General features: G+C 41.1%; 1 protein-coding gene across 2 annotated transcripts in view; it reads left to right on the top strand.

Moving 5' to 3' along the window:
* Window positions 1-1,132: 1,132 nt before the first annotated feature.
* sema5a (sema domain, seven thrombospondin repeats (type 1 and type 1-like), transmembrane domain (TM) and short cytoplasmic domain, (semaphorin) 5A) overlaps window positions 1,133-15,086 on the top strand; it is a 127,234-nt gene continuing 113,280 nt past the window's right edge. Inside the window, exon 1 of one of the 2 annotated variants that reach the window (XM_061804895.1) lies at window positions 1,133-1,663. The gene's annotated coding sequence lies outside the window, so the exon portion shown is untranslated. The remainder of the gene's footprint in view (window positions 1,664-15,086) is intronic. The other variant, XM_061804894.1, reaches the window with a different exon arrangement.

The following is a 15,086-nucleotide window of genomic DNA, read 5'->3' as shown; positions in this document are numbered from 1 at the left end:
TGTTAAACGCAGAGCTGAAGTCTATGAACAGGATGCTTGCATAGGTACCCTCGATGTCAAGATGTTCAAGGATGAAGAGCAAACCCATATTGACGGCATCATCTGCAGATCTGTTAGCTTGATAGGCAAGCTGCACTGGGTCCAGTTGGGGACCTGTGACGCTCTTGAGATGTTCAAAGGACTTCATGACCACAGATGTCAAAGCAACAGTGATTAAGTCCCGAGACAGGTGCTTTTTTTGTCTGCACAGAGTTTGAGGCAGGATCGGGACACAAGATCTGGGTCCGGCGCTTTGTTGATTTTTTTGTTTTTGTTTTTGTTTTTGTTTTTGTTGTTTGAAGATCTGTCTAACGTCACTTTCATGGATGTTAGATGATGTAGAGGAAGGTGGTGTGGCTTAAGGCTCGGCTTTATTTTAGACTCACATTCACACCTATGGGTAATTTAAAATTTTCAATTAACCTACCATGTATGTTTTTAGGATGTGGGAGTAAACCAGAGTGCCCGGAGAAAACTCACAGGCACGGGGAGAACATGTAAACATCCACACAGGCGGTGCTGGTATTTAAACCCCGGTCCTCAGAACTTACCACATCAACAAATATGTTTAAAGTTTACATCAGAGATATCAAATTGTTCTTAGTTGTGAAAGTTTGTGTGTTTATATGTGCCCTGCTATTGGCTGGTGTGTTTGTTGGCGACCAGTTCAGGTTGTACCCCACCTCTTGGCTGAAGTCAGATGGGGGAGGCTCCAGGACACCATGATCCTAGTTGGTATGATGAATGGATGCGTTTGGGCAGATTGAAGAATCCGAGACCGACCCTAAAGTCTAATTTTGGACATTTATTGTATAGGGTGGCTTTTTGTTAAGAGGTACAGTTTAAAATGAATAGCAGTATTTTGTCACAGTTACTGTAGCTTCGAAGTGTGTTTAAAATACCTTTTCAGTATTTTAATGCGGGGGGGGGGAGAAGTTATTTGATGGGTTATTTGACAGTAAACAGATTGACCACGTCGAGGTTTTATTTTCGTCCGTCCGTCTGACTGCATTTTAATTTCATGTCAGCACCCCATTTTATGGCTTGTGTGTGTATTTTGCTCCCATCTCACCATTAGCTGCTCCAGTGGTTATAGCTGGATCAGCTGGTCCCGTCGGGCACCTGAAGGAGAGACGCGTGCAGCTGCCACGTCTACCGCTCCTGCCGCTGAGGACGCGCAAGGAGGAGAAGCGCATCGCCCACCCACAGATCCACGCGCACGGGCTGCACTGACGCGCACACCCAACATCGCGACCCTCCTCGCCCGCGCTCTCGCCGGAGTAAAGTTGTCATCCTCCCCTCTCTCTTGTTTTGGGTCTTGCATATCCCTCCACTCCTCCCCTTTCTCTCCTCGGGGAGAGGCACATTGTCTTTGGCGCAGTGTCCGGTTTCAAGGCACGCTGCTCGGCGCGCCCTCCAGGTCAGAAATAGAAGCAAGAGGTCCGAGAGGAGGTTCTGCTGAGAGACGCTTGGGCTGAGGCTGAGCTCCTGTCCCGAGCGCAGACGCGGCACAAACTGAGGATATATGCATATTTATCTTTGTTCTCCATCACTGCGCTTCTCCACGGACAAGACACGCAACGTGGATCTCGACTAAATGACTGCGAGTTGACCACCTCACCTGGTAAGAAAACCATTTCCACCATTGAATCATATTTTGCTCCTTTTCTTATCATGGTAAATGTTGGGGCTGCAGTCCGTCTCGTGTGCTCTTATACATTTACTTTTTATACTCGATTTAAACGTGCATGCGATAGAACTCGAAAGTTTAAAAAAACAACAACAACAACATACATTTCACGAAACAGCCAGCCACACGTAGTCTGTAGTCAGTTTTGTACAAGTTTTCAAAATAATGCGTCGCCACCTGTGGCCGCTTGGTGGCACTGGGAGAGTGCAGCCTCCGCCGGCATGGTTGACCCACGCAACAAATATCTGCGGCTTTTTATTATCTTATGACAGCAGAGTAGAGTAGGGTCATAATACATTTCAACGACAGAGAGACACGACTACTAATTGGGATGTCGTGGATAAATAAACATTCTCCACCATTCCGTATTGTGTTTTAAACAGTGTTATGATGTACTTTGCTTGAAAGTACTCTTTTAATTTCCTTTATTTGTTTCTTTGTTGCTCTGTGTATGAATTATATTCGGTGTTTTGATTTTTCCTGTACTCTCTTCTGCATCCAAAATGCTGTTGCTTCAATAAATACACAAAGCCTTGTGTGTAACCTTTTAAGAAGCAGGCGGATCTATCTATCTATCTATTATCTATCTATCTATATCTATCTATCTAATCTATCTATCTATCTATCTATCTATCTATCTATCTATCCTATCTATCTATCTATCTATCTATCTATCTATCTATCTATATCTATCTATCTATCTATCTATCTATCATCTATCTATCTATCTATCTATCTATCTATCTATCTATCTATCTATCTATCTATCTATCTATCTATCTAGCCATCTATCTAGCCATCTATCCATCTATCTATCTGTGTGAGCCATCACTTTTTTTTATAATGTAACTTGATGAGGCCAGATCTATTTATGTAACATACAAACTTTTTTTTTTCCTCCCCAATGTTTCGGCCATGTTCATGACAGCCATGATAGACACAGTCAGCCTACACTAATATAACAACCTCAGACCCATGAGGATGCTCCAGACCTACATCCAGATGGTGGAATTACTTTAGACTTCCAGCATCCTGGTCCTTTATTAGATGCTAAAGTTCTCTAGGGAAGGAGCAGAAAAATGGAAAGTGACAGTGTGAAATCACTCAATGAAAGATGTCCAAATATGAGACCTCGATGAGCGCTCCTGTATGATTGTAATGATCCATACAGCCACACATTCCTTTGCATCTGCCCTAATCAGCACGATGGATATTTGAGTCCCGACATAGAAACACAGCAATTAGTTTCGCCGGGAGAATTCCTTGATGACAATGACCCTTGTGGCCCAAGCGGGCTTTGTGGTCGCTATGACAACCACATGAATGACGAGCCTATTGTCGCTGACCTTTGTGATACGGCTTCCCTCAGGCGGGATTCCAGTCCCACTGGGAGTGCAAGTGGGGAAGCATTATCATGCACATGTAAACTAAACAGTCATTACCCTCTGGCCCCCTCAGTGCTCTTTTACGGTCTTTTGGTGCTCTATTTATCTGACATATGCACCATGGGGCTTTGGGCTTCTTTGTCTTAAACTACACACGCATCCTCTGAGCTTTCACTGCACCATTGAGGTTGTTTTCATCTTTTGTTTTTAATGGGCCATTAACATGAGAGCGATTTTAACTGAACTCAAATTCACTTTTCTAAAATATGAAATGCAAAAGGCATTCAGTTAATGAAATCCAGGCACAAACTCTCACCATAATAAAACCTTTAACTGTGCAGGCAATGTAAAATTAATTGCCTTCTATGAAAAAAAAAATGTTCATCTACAGTACAGCAGATTCATTTAATTGTGCTGCTCATATTGTACTGAACAGTCAGACCCATTCCTATGCTGCGGTAAGTTCTAGTTCTGAAGTTATCGTCACACTTTTTGCCTTGTCATCATTTCATAAACATGGCTTTTTGCGTCATGTCAGAGCCCAAATTTTGACGTTTTACAGAAAATCTTGGGAAACGTCCAGTTTGTATCACTTTTTTGAGGTTTGGCTTTGACAATTCTACTTTACACTGCGCAGCATTTTTCGTAGCTTTTGCAGCCCAATGTGCTCAGGGGGGATTTTGATCATCATAAACATCTAAAAGTCACATTTTTTTAATGTTCCTTTCACTTAACTTGGTCAAAGGGTGTGTTTTGGGTCCTGCACTGGCTCAGCTCTGCATTAGATAAACTTCAAAATTCCAAACAACAGACCTTTTTTTTTTAAACTGTAATGTACAATACCGTCACCCTCCACCGTTACCTGGCATTATGTTCTATTATGTTTCCCCTTGTCATTGTTGCTGAGTCTCCTCCTAAGTAAAGCCAGACGAAAGTTGAAGTGGTTTCCTACTTCCTCCCTGCTGCGCTTGCTCCCATAAGCTGCCATCCTCTTTTTTATACCGTTCACCGGCAGCACTTTGCCGTTATCTCATCGCTCCCCTTCTCCCTGCTACCACTGAGTTCATTCCACTTGAAAACACTGATTCCAAATATCTTCCCTGCGTCACAAGTAAGTACATCGTGGGGTTGTGTGTTCATTGAAGAGAATAACAACACATTTGCTACGTTTCTACTAGGGAGGGAAAGTTGTCCGGGTGAAAGCAAATTGGTCTCTCATCCTCGTAGTTACTTTGCAGGGTATTAGAATGTTGCCACAGTGACCGGTCAATCAGTGGACTGCCCATCCATTAAACTTGTGTTCTAGAAAGGCCAGCGTCCGAACAGTTGCCATAGAGATCAGTTAGAAGCTATAAAGTACCTCCTCTTCATTTACACTCACTGGCCACAGTATCAGGTATGCCTAATTGGCTAGCTCTGCATGAAATAAACATTCCCTTTATAAAGATAATAATGCGCAGGTTTGGTTGACACATCTAGGCGTTCATTGGAGTTCCTCGTTCACTGTAATCAATGTGATGCTGGGCGCATGACTAACTCAGCTGTCACCACCGTGTCTATCCAAGAATAAATGCCTGTGGTTTGTAGCAAACATGTCCACATGTCACGGAGTATTAGCGCCACTTAAGCGGCATTGACCTGCCAGCACTGTTACTGCGTTGAAGTTCTATCCCTCTCTTGACAGCTCAACCTTAAATTCCCCTTCAACAGCAGAGAAATCTGTCTTTGAACCAATATGCCTGGAAAGAGGCGGAAGGCTCTATTTGGGTCATCATTAAGTAATCCCTAAACCCTCTTTTTCAGGGGAGGATCAAGCCAAGAGGGTGCTGGAAAGGTACAAGAGAAACTGATCAAAAGTTGTAATAGATTTTTCCCAAGATGACGATACATATTGATTGATATATTACATAGTATCAACATGAGATTTAAAAAGAATAAGACACATCTCATTGGTAAGCTATTTTTAGAACAGTCTGGAAGTGGAAAATGCTTGTTTGCATATCGACAAAATGTGTGAGACATGCTAGTTTGAAAGTGAAACGTGTTCTCCTCTTTCTTTTGTGTGTGTGTGTAAAAGGAATGACTTATAACCCAAGCAACAGAATCACTTGATAACAGTTGACTAGTACATTTCCCAAGAAAAAAAACAGCCCCCCGCCCCTTTGCGCCATAATTCACTCAGGTTAAAATCAGACTGCCTCCTGAGACGCTCACATGTGGTGCTGCTATGTATAGTCACTCATATTAGCAGCCATCACCTCTTAAAGAAGATGATTCCTTTTGCATTCTTGTGTTTTTAGAAAGTGGTTTTTTTTTTTCCTGTTCACATTAGAAATAGAGTTAGTCTTTTGTGGATTGACATTTTAGTTTTCCCGGACTCAGAGGAGTCCCTGAGATGCGGCATCTGATCTTTATAGAGCCTATCATTCCATACACTTTGATCTGATGTGTTTAGAACTTTGTCTGTCGCACCGCAGCAAAGCAGAAAACTGCTCCAATTTGATCAGCGAGCATGTGTAAAGACAAAAAAAGATTGAAAAAAAAATCTCGTCATCTTCGGCAAAGGAAAATATATGACTTGACTTTGAAATCACTACAAAATGGCTAATCAGAGCAATATCCTTGGAAGAGAAATCAAAGTTGCATGAGGAAGCTTCCCTCAGCAGATGAATGGGGAAAGGAAATTGCAAAGCGTGTTGCGTTCGTTTTATCCCACCCCAATACCGAAGTTTGTGATAACATCTGAAAGATAAAGCGGCTCACTGGTTGTGATGCGGGAAAAATGGAAGGCAGATACAAGAAGGAGATTAAAGGAGAGTTCGAGAAAAGGAAGATTGGACAGCAGTGATAGAAGTGACTGATCAGATAAACAGACAAAAGAGGAGAGCTGCCTCCTCCTTGAATGGGAAAGATGCAGAAAAAGGATGTAAATCAACCCGATATAGAGGATAATATCTGTGGTTGTCAAGTTGACAGGTTGTCCCAATCAGGCTGAAGGGAAATTCTTCAGCATCCGAGTATGGGTTTCCCTCAAGGGGCAGCAGTCTAGCCGATCCCTGATGTAGTGCAGGAACAAAGAAATTGACAGGATGGCACCCAACGCTCCATGACAAATGGAGGAGCTGAACGCAAAAGGAAAATGGACATGAAGAAGGTCCAGCTCGGATAAAACAATGACGTCACCTAAGTACAAAATTACTTATCCTCTGTGCCCTTGAATTAGTGATGATTGCGAGTGATCAATGTTTAGTCTTTGTCTGAGTCCCTCTTAATGGTGTTTTGTTGACTTCTTCGCAGTGTTATTTGTTATACACTATATAATATTTTTATGCTGAATTTGAGGACACAAGAAAAGCTTTCAAGCCCTTGCAAGCAAGTTTTTTTTTTCCCCCCCTAATATCGACTTCATCCACTTCATCCGCTCAGTAGGTTTGTGTACAGTGAAATTTTTTCGCAAAAATCCACTTGAGCTGTGTTCGGCCGCGTCGCTTGGTGTCCAGCTGGCCAAACAGATCGTGTGGTCTTTTGGCAACAGATGTACTCATGGTGGAGAATGTTGTATTCAAAAGAGGGGAAGCACTTTCAGGAGCTTTGATGGTTTTTACTGAGGAAGTGATGCAATTGGAAGTGTCAATGGAAGAGAAACATATTACTGAATTACACAAAATATATCTTTGGGTCCCATAATTTTGGGGAATCTGGAAAACTCATAAATGCCATGTTTTGCTTCATTTAACTCGCCCAAAGTACTTAGCAATTGGACACATTTACCAGTACTGCATAGCATTGTTTTTAAAAGTTGAAAAAGGCCAGCATCAATGTATACTTTGCCCTGAAATGCTCAAGATGCAAAGAAATGTCGTTTTATGGTATGACTCCTTCTTGTGACGGGCTCCGAATCTCCCCTTAGAACATTCAAAAACTCCAATATTGCATTCCTGAAGAATCAGTATGTCACAATAATTTTTTTGTCATTTCAAAAACATTTACGTGTGCAAACATTCTGCCCTCCGCTTCTCATTTTGCCTGTGCTACACTGATAACACGGTGAATGTGAGTTTGCACCTGACTTTCAGACACACAATTTAAAGAAGCAAAATCAGGCAGCGGAAATCATCTCAGGTTTAATGAATTACATTTTCTGTGCTAAATTCATGTATCCGCATGCACTCCTCTCAGAATGCACAGATTGAACTGAATCACAATCTTGTGCATTTGGCAGATTTTATGCTGCGTGTGCCCACGAGATCAGCTTTCACATCGGTTTGCATAAGCGATAAACCTTGGTCCACTGTTATACATGTTAACCTTTAGTAAACTCGACCCAATGTGTATTGTGCTGTGAACACTGAATGCACCTTCAGCCACCAATCTCATTGGTGACCTGATTTTCGCACAATTGCACCGCAGTTCTTGCTGTGTAACCACAAAATTGGAGTGTGATTTGGCATGTGAACCAGCTGTTAATGCAATACTTCATTTGCATTAATAAACAAAAAGAGACTATTCTGCTGAAAGTAAGAGGTTTTTTTCACAATTGGTAAACATCTTTTACCTGTTAACTTATGTTAAGGTTTGGGGCACAAATCTCGGCTCCAACCTTTTGCGGAAACTCTGGCTTCCTCCCTCAAAAACAGCCATATTATGCTAAGACTCTAAATTGTCCATAGGTATGAGTTTGTGCTTTAATGCCTGTGCATATGTGTCCTACAAATCAGTACAAAGTCACAGTTAATCAGCTGATACTGTATATCCTCCAGGTTACCTGCAATCGTAATAAGGCTAAACATTGTAGAAAAAAGGATAAGTGCGCTACTGACTCCTTTTAAAATGATTGTCAAATTGACATTCCACCTAGACCTAGTAACGCTCTAGTTATTTTTAAAATTATGTAAAGACAAAGAGCATAAGGCTGATACAAACATTACATCCAAGAACATGAAGCTAGCCAAGTTAGCTTCGCTGGCTAAAACTGTTACGGCCACTTCACTTAGCCTCACATTCGTAGCATAATGTTAGCATCTTGGTTGATGAGCTGACGACAGCATGTAATTATTTTATGAAAAGTGCAAATACATTGAGGGATATTAAAAAATATTCACATACACAAAACGAAAATAATCAAATTCAATGAAGCACTCATTGAAAGGTGTTGGGCCTTTGTTCTGTGCTGCACTGGGATTGGCCAATCTGCTCTTCAGCCGAAGTGTGCTTGAAAAGTTATGTTCCAAAATGTTAAAACTCCATTCAGATTTTTGTGAGAAAATAAAATAGTTTACTCATATCTACAAATGTTATCAACGTTATTTGCATCTGCATCAGTATTTGTTGGCTTAAACAAGACACGATATTTTAAAAATTCAACACTTTTATGATTGAGTCTTCAGCGCTGTGCATGCGACTCAATTAGAGTTCAATGCTGTGCAATGCGGTCACTCCTATGAACATTTTTGAAAGACCGGTCTCTTACAGAGCGCCGGCGATAAGTCAGCATCTTCCTGCAAAACACAGGAGAGGGGTTCTGATGCGTGATGATCCCAGTGGTGTGTTTGGACTACTCATGAAATCTGAGCATCTTTCTATCCCTCCGCCGAGTTCTGCTGACTTGCTGCCTCCCTGAGCCTTGCTGGGACTGATGCGGACTGTTTAAAGGTTCTCTTGAGTTAACTGCCTCCCTCATAAGTTGCCTGGATGCAGAGAAAAATGGTTCATGCTCGAGTGAAGGTTGACTTTTTTGTTGTTTTGTGATGGCCCAAAACAGGAATGGAGCACTGAAGCCTGCAGCATTACATAATGATTCCGCAGAGACTGACAACAAAGAGGATATGAACTAAGTAGATCGACATTCATGGAAAACTCACATTTTTAAAAACAGACAAGTCTTAAAGTACATAGCAAAAAATTTATTTAGATATTTGTAATAATGATTTCTTTTTTTTTTTTTTCAAAATGATTAAAATGTCATGCTTTTTTTCAAATGCATATCAAGTCTATTTCAACATGAAACAAAGGCCCAAGTTTCACTTTCTCGGGCTATTTTGATCTTAGATTGACCAGATCTGATGCGTTCCTTGACCAGGAATCAACTGCCGACCTTCTATGAAAGATTTTAAAAGCACAGACAAAAAAAGTGCTCATTCACTCATCCTTATCAGCGCGGGGGTCTCAGAATAGCAAAGGTGATTAACAAACTAACCTCCATGAGAAAAGATGAGCTCAAGTTAAATGAATACAGGCCATTAAATGGATTGAGTTGCAGCTGTTTTTCAAAGTTGTTTCTGACTCTGGCTGACAAGCAAAGCGAGGAAGGAACTCCTACGCAGCAGATGTATTTCCTTCAGACTTGTCCTCGCGCTGTGCTGCAATGATCTTGTCGTTGAAATCAGTGAAACCTTGTCGCATTTAGAGACATTTTGTCCTACTTCTCCTGAAGGCTTTTTTGGAGGGGAAATATATATACATATCAATTTTCCCTATTTTTTCAGGGTAAAATGATATTTTTTTTGGGGGGGTGGTGGTTTCGGTTATCCATTCTAAAGGCTTTCAAGAAGGAAAATTCTGCTCTGCAGTAATATGCAAGAGAATAGATTGTGGTCTTTTTCTCTTTCTTTGTCTTGCAGCTATGCTGTGATGAACTAGAATAGCAAACACTGCCCAACTGTTTTTGTATTCGAGCTATTATAATCAGTCAGAATTGGCAAAAAGTGGAAATAGAATGTATACTAATTGGATCAAAATAAGACCTTACCTAATGTATCACCATTTCAGTCATTTTTAAAGATTTGTTTTCCTTTTCAGGCAATCCGACTAACACACATTTTCTACATTTGCAGCACTTCATCCTTATAAATACCGTAAATAGATAGAACTCAAAGAGGAGACCATCAAAACAAAATCAGGAAAGAACCATTTCAAGAATTTATTTTATGATCTAGCTATGAGGAAGAAAGTGTAGGGCTATTCATTAAGAAAAATGATCGGATGGCTCTCTGCCATGTCTCAGTGGTGCTAATGAAATTCTCAGCTCAACTTTATTTATGGAACACTTTAAAACAAACACAGCTGCCCACAAAGTGTCCTACATTATATACAAATAAAAGATGCACAGTTAAACCTAGGACGGTCAGTTAGTAAATCAGCAAACACCAACATCCGTGTTACCAGGAACAACTGAGAGGTGCTGTGGAATCTGTGTTGTTTGTTTGGATACATACTGATTTATTCCCACATATGAAAGAAGCCTGGGTTGGATTTGGGGGGAAAAAATAATTGTGATATTCAAAATGACTTGAAAAAATCATTTACATGTCACATTTTGGCAAAAAAATGAATTTACCTGCAGTAATATTATTGCAGAAAATGACCTCTTGAGCTATAAATAGGATCCAAAATGCTGTCATTTCAGTTACAAACAGCAATTTATACCTCACCTACCTTGTGCTTTGCATTTGGCAAATGTATGAAACAATCAGCGTTCTAGCAACCTAAAAAGGTTCGATCATTTGTCTCCCACGCTGTCATCACTCAAAAGTGGGAAAAAAAAAAAACAACCATCACTTCAGTCAGTGATCCCAAGAGGGCTGTAAATGCTTTTTTTCTTGCCCTTCCATCAATTGAGATGGGTCAGTGTATAGGGTCAAGTGTGCACTATTACATTCTAGCATCAAACAATGTATGAACTTTTTCGCTCCAAACACCCACAGCAGCGCCATATACAGTGTGTGTGTGTTGTGTGTGTGTGTGTGTGTGTGTGTGTGTGTATATATATATTTCTACACAGTGAAGAAAATAAGTATTTGGACACCCTGCTTTATTGCAAGTTCTCCCACTTAGAAATCATGGAGGGGTCTGAAATTTTCATCGTAGGTGCATGTCCACTGTGAGAGAGATAGTCTAAAATGAAAAATCCAGAAATCACAATGTATGATTTTTTTAACGATTTATATGTGTGATACAGCTGCAAGTAAGTATTTGAACACCTGACAAAACCAATGTTAATATTTGGTACAGTAGCCTTTGTTTGCAATTACAAAGGTCAAACGTTTCCTGTAGTTGTTCGCCAGGTTTGCACACACTGCAGGAGGGATTTTGGCCCACTCCTCCACACAAATCTTCGCTAGATCAAACAGGTTTCTGGGCGATCACTGAGAAACACAGAGTTTCAGCTCCTTTTCTATTTTCTATTGGGTTTAGTTCTGGAGACTGGCTAGGCCACGCCAGAACCTTGATATGCTTCTTACGGAGCCACTCCTTGGTTTTCCTGGGTGTGTGCTTCGGGTCATTGTCATGTTGAAAGACCCAGCCACGACCCATCTTCAATGCTCTGACTGAGGGAAAGAGATTGTTCCCCAAAACCTCACAATACACAGCTGCGGTCATCCTCTCCTTAATACAGTGCAGTCGTCCTGTCCCATGTGAAGAAAAACACCCCAAAAGCTTGATGCTACCACCCCCGTGCGTCACAGTAGGGATGGTGTACTTGGGATGGAACTCATCATTCGTCTTCCTCCAAACACGGCAAGTGGAATTAGGACCAAAAAGTTCAATTTTGGTGTCATCTGACCTCAAAACATTCTCCCACGACTCCTCTGTATCATCCAAATGGTCATTGGCAAACTTAAGACGGGCCTTGACATGTGCTGTTTTAAGCAAGGGAACCTTCCGTGCCATGCATGATTTCAAACAATGACGTCTTAGTGTATTGCCAACAGTCACCTTGGAAACAGTGGTCCCAGCTCTTTTCAGGTCATTGACCAAGTCCTGTTGTGTAGTCCTTGGCTGATTCATCACCTTTCTAAGGATCATTGAGACCCCACAAGGTGATATCTTCCATGGGGCTTCACTCCGATTGAGATTGACCGCCATGTTTAGCTTCTTCCATTTTCTAATGATTGCTCCAACAGTGGACCTTTTTCCACCAAGCTGCTTGGCAATTTCTCTGTAGCCCTTTCCAGCTGTGTGGAGTTGTACAATTTCGTCTCTGGTGTATTTGGACAGCTCTTTGGTCTTGGCCATGTTACAAGTTTGAGTCTTACTGATTGTATGGGGTGGACAGGTGTCTTTATGCAGCTCACGACCTCACACAGGTACATCTGATTCAGCATAATACATGGAGTGGAGGTGGACTCTTAAAGGCGGATTAACACGTCTTTGAGGGTCAGATTTCTAGCTGATAGACAAATGTTCAAATACATATATACAACTGTATCACACAAATAAATCATGAAAAAAAATCATACATTGTGATTTCTGAATTTTTCTTTCTAGATTATCTCTCTCACAGTGGACATGCACCTACAATGAAAATTTCAGACCCCTCCATGATTTCTAAGTGGGAGAACTTGCAATATGGCAGGATGTTCAAATACTTATTTTCTTCACTGTATATATAGATGTATAGATATAGATATATCATATGAGGCCAACTGTAACCCATACTCATCCCCATCCTATTGGAGTGAATTACAAATTTTCAGGCCGCTGCGCTATAGAGTTACCATTGTAATAATTTCATAATTGGCGGCTGAAAGACAACACTTAGTTGTCTGTAAATATGTAAAATCTGAAATGAGCTGAGGGTAATTGGTGCGAATCTTGGTGCAGAATAGGTAAAGGGTGGGATAAATGTCTTTCTTCAGTTTGGTGCGACACGTTGTGACATTTTGCACCTTTAAGACATTCACATACATTTAATTCACACACACTCTTTGAATGAAAAAAGAAACTTGACGGGATTAATGAGGCCCTGACTCTCGACGCCAAGAAAGTACATGTGCAACAAAGATGAATTTAGGCATATTACTATACTCAAGTGTATATGCAGTAAATGGATCTTTCTGGGTTCAAGTTGGTAGGAATAACAGAGATGGCGCTGAGTACACCTGCGAGCCACATGTGGATATGTCCCAGCATGCAAAACGTCACGGTCACCATTAAAGGTGAGGGTGGAGGGGATCGTTAAGTCGTTATTTATGTGCTTGCTGCTGTTTTTATGGCTTCCAGGCTCAGTCGCGACATACAGACCCTCATTTGGCCTCAGAAGAATAACACAATTGTATGAGCCACCTAGGGGGTTCTGGCTAAAAGGGAAAAAAAAGAATGCAGAAATTGACAGTCTTGGGCAGTTGTAAAGATGCCAAAAATTGTGTTGTAAAAGTAAAATTATTCACTTGGTGTTATCCGCTTGTTCCACAACGGACTTCCAGTCCTTAACACAGTAAACCCTTGCTAATGGGACAACTAGTCTTAACGAAGAAGTCTTAAGGAAGCAAAATAGGTAAAACATTACATAGGATTTTACAATTTTCCCCATTCATCAACAAGATGTTTCCCTTGTGCTCGCAATGTTGATAAAATACATCCATTATTGTTTGGCCTTGGTGGAGAATTGCTTCCAGTGCTTTGATTGCTGTTTGTTTGAGCTGGCAAATAATATTTTACAGGTACATTTTAGACTAATCCAAAATTGTCAGGGCCCTGCTACACAAACAAAGGATTTTACAGAACTTGCAAGCTTTTTATCAGAGCATTGCATCTAACTGTGGATGGCATTTTGTCAGACCAGAGCAATCAATACTGGAAAATGAGTCACACAGTGGCTACATCCCATAAGGGGCTTCAGTGTGTCTTCGTGCGGACAACGGCAACCAATAGGCTAATTTCCATCTCTGTAGCGGCTTTGTGTTGCTGTCTTGGTGGTTGAAAGAGCTTGTTTTCATGTGACAGAAGATTTTAATTTGTATTGGGTACTTTACAGCAAATTATTTAGCTTTTTTTTTTTTTTTTACCACAATGGTAAGCAGCAAAAGGATCATGAAGGATAAGGATCCTGTCCAATTTCCTGATGGGACTCTCTATATAGAATTTTTTTTTTTTCTGGTGCAGACAGGGCATGAATGAATATGGCACATATTTGGTAATATCCCGTCTTACTACAGTCATGTCATGAAGGTGTGGTTTAAAAGAAATGACTGCTGGAGGAGTTCAAAGTTAATGAGGGAGGATTTAAAATCAAGCAGTTGAGCTGTGTTGACCCTGGGTAGCCCCCCCCCAACACACACACCTCATGGTGTTTCCTCTCCATTTGTAAGAGGGGCATTGTTTCTTTTCCAGCTGTGGCTGGCCACCTCTGAGGTGCTGCCCCATGTGTTCTTCTCACGTTTGTTATTCTATAAGACCACGTCCATTCACAGGACTGTGGAATTGGTAAGCATAAGCTATTTTGAGCCAGTCCCCACTTCCCGTCCCTCCATTCATCTCTTTCTTTCTGTCCAAACTCATCTTCTTTTAATCCCCTCCATCATCTTTGTTCCTGCCTAACCTCTTTAAACATCCCCACTCAAGAATCTCAAGCAACTCGCTTCCATCAACTCTTCTCATCCTTTTTGCTTTCCCTCCTTCCCTAAGTCTCCTTCACCCTTCTGCTTTTCTCTTTCGGTCATTCCAAGTGACCCAAGACAGCCTTTGCTCTTTTCTTTTTTTCAGCAGATCTGAGTGAGTCTGTCGGGCCTTTATTCAGCTACTTCACTGAGTTGAGAAAAAAGAATCCATAAAAAAACAAATCATGCACTTAAATAACTAAGATTACTAAATAGTAGTTTAATATTATACACTTTGATTGTGATGAAAATTGGCATGCCTCATGTGATTGCTTTTATGTCTCCACCTCCTTACAACTCCTCTATGACGCTGTCAAAGATGAACAGAATAGAAAATGGATGGATGGATCAATAAAATGGATTTAAAGTGAGTAAATTTTTTCAAGTCCTACCATTCATCCATCCATCGATCCATGCATCCATCCATCCATTTTCTTTGCCACTTCTCCTCACAAGGGTCGCGGGGCATGCTGGAGCCTATTGCAACTGTCAACGGGCAGGAGGCAGGGTACGCCCTGAACTGGTTGCCAGCCAATCCAAGGGGACAAACAATTCTTGCAGGAAGTCCATAATGTACAAAATATTTTTCCATTG

Source organism: Syngnathoides biaculeatus, chromosome 19 (assembly GCF_019802595.1).
Source record: "Syngnathoides biaculeatus isolate LvHL_M chromosome 19, ASM1980259v1, whole genome shotgun sequence".
Classification (NCBI taxonomy): Eukaryota; Metazoa; Chordata; class Actinopteri; order Syngnathiformes; family Syngnathidae; genus Syngnathoides; species Syngnathoides biaculeatus.
Note: the sequence above shows the minus strand (reverse complement) of the source record. Positions and strands in the feature narration are given on the sequence as shown.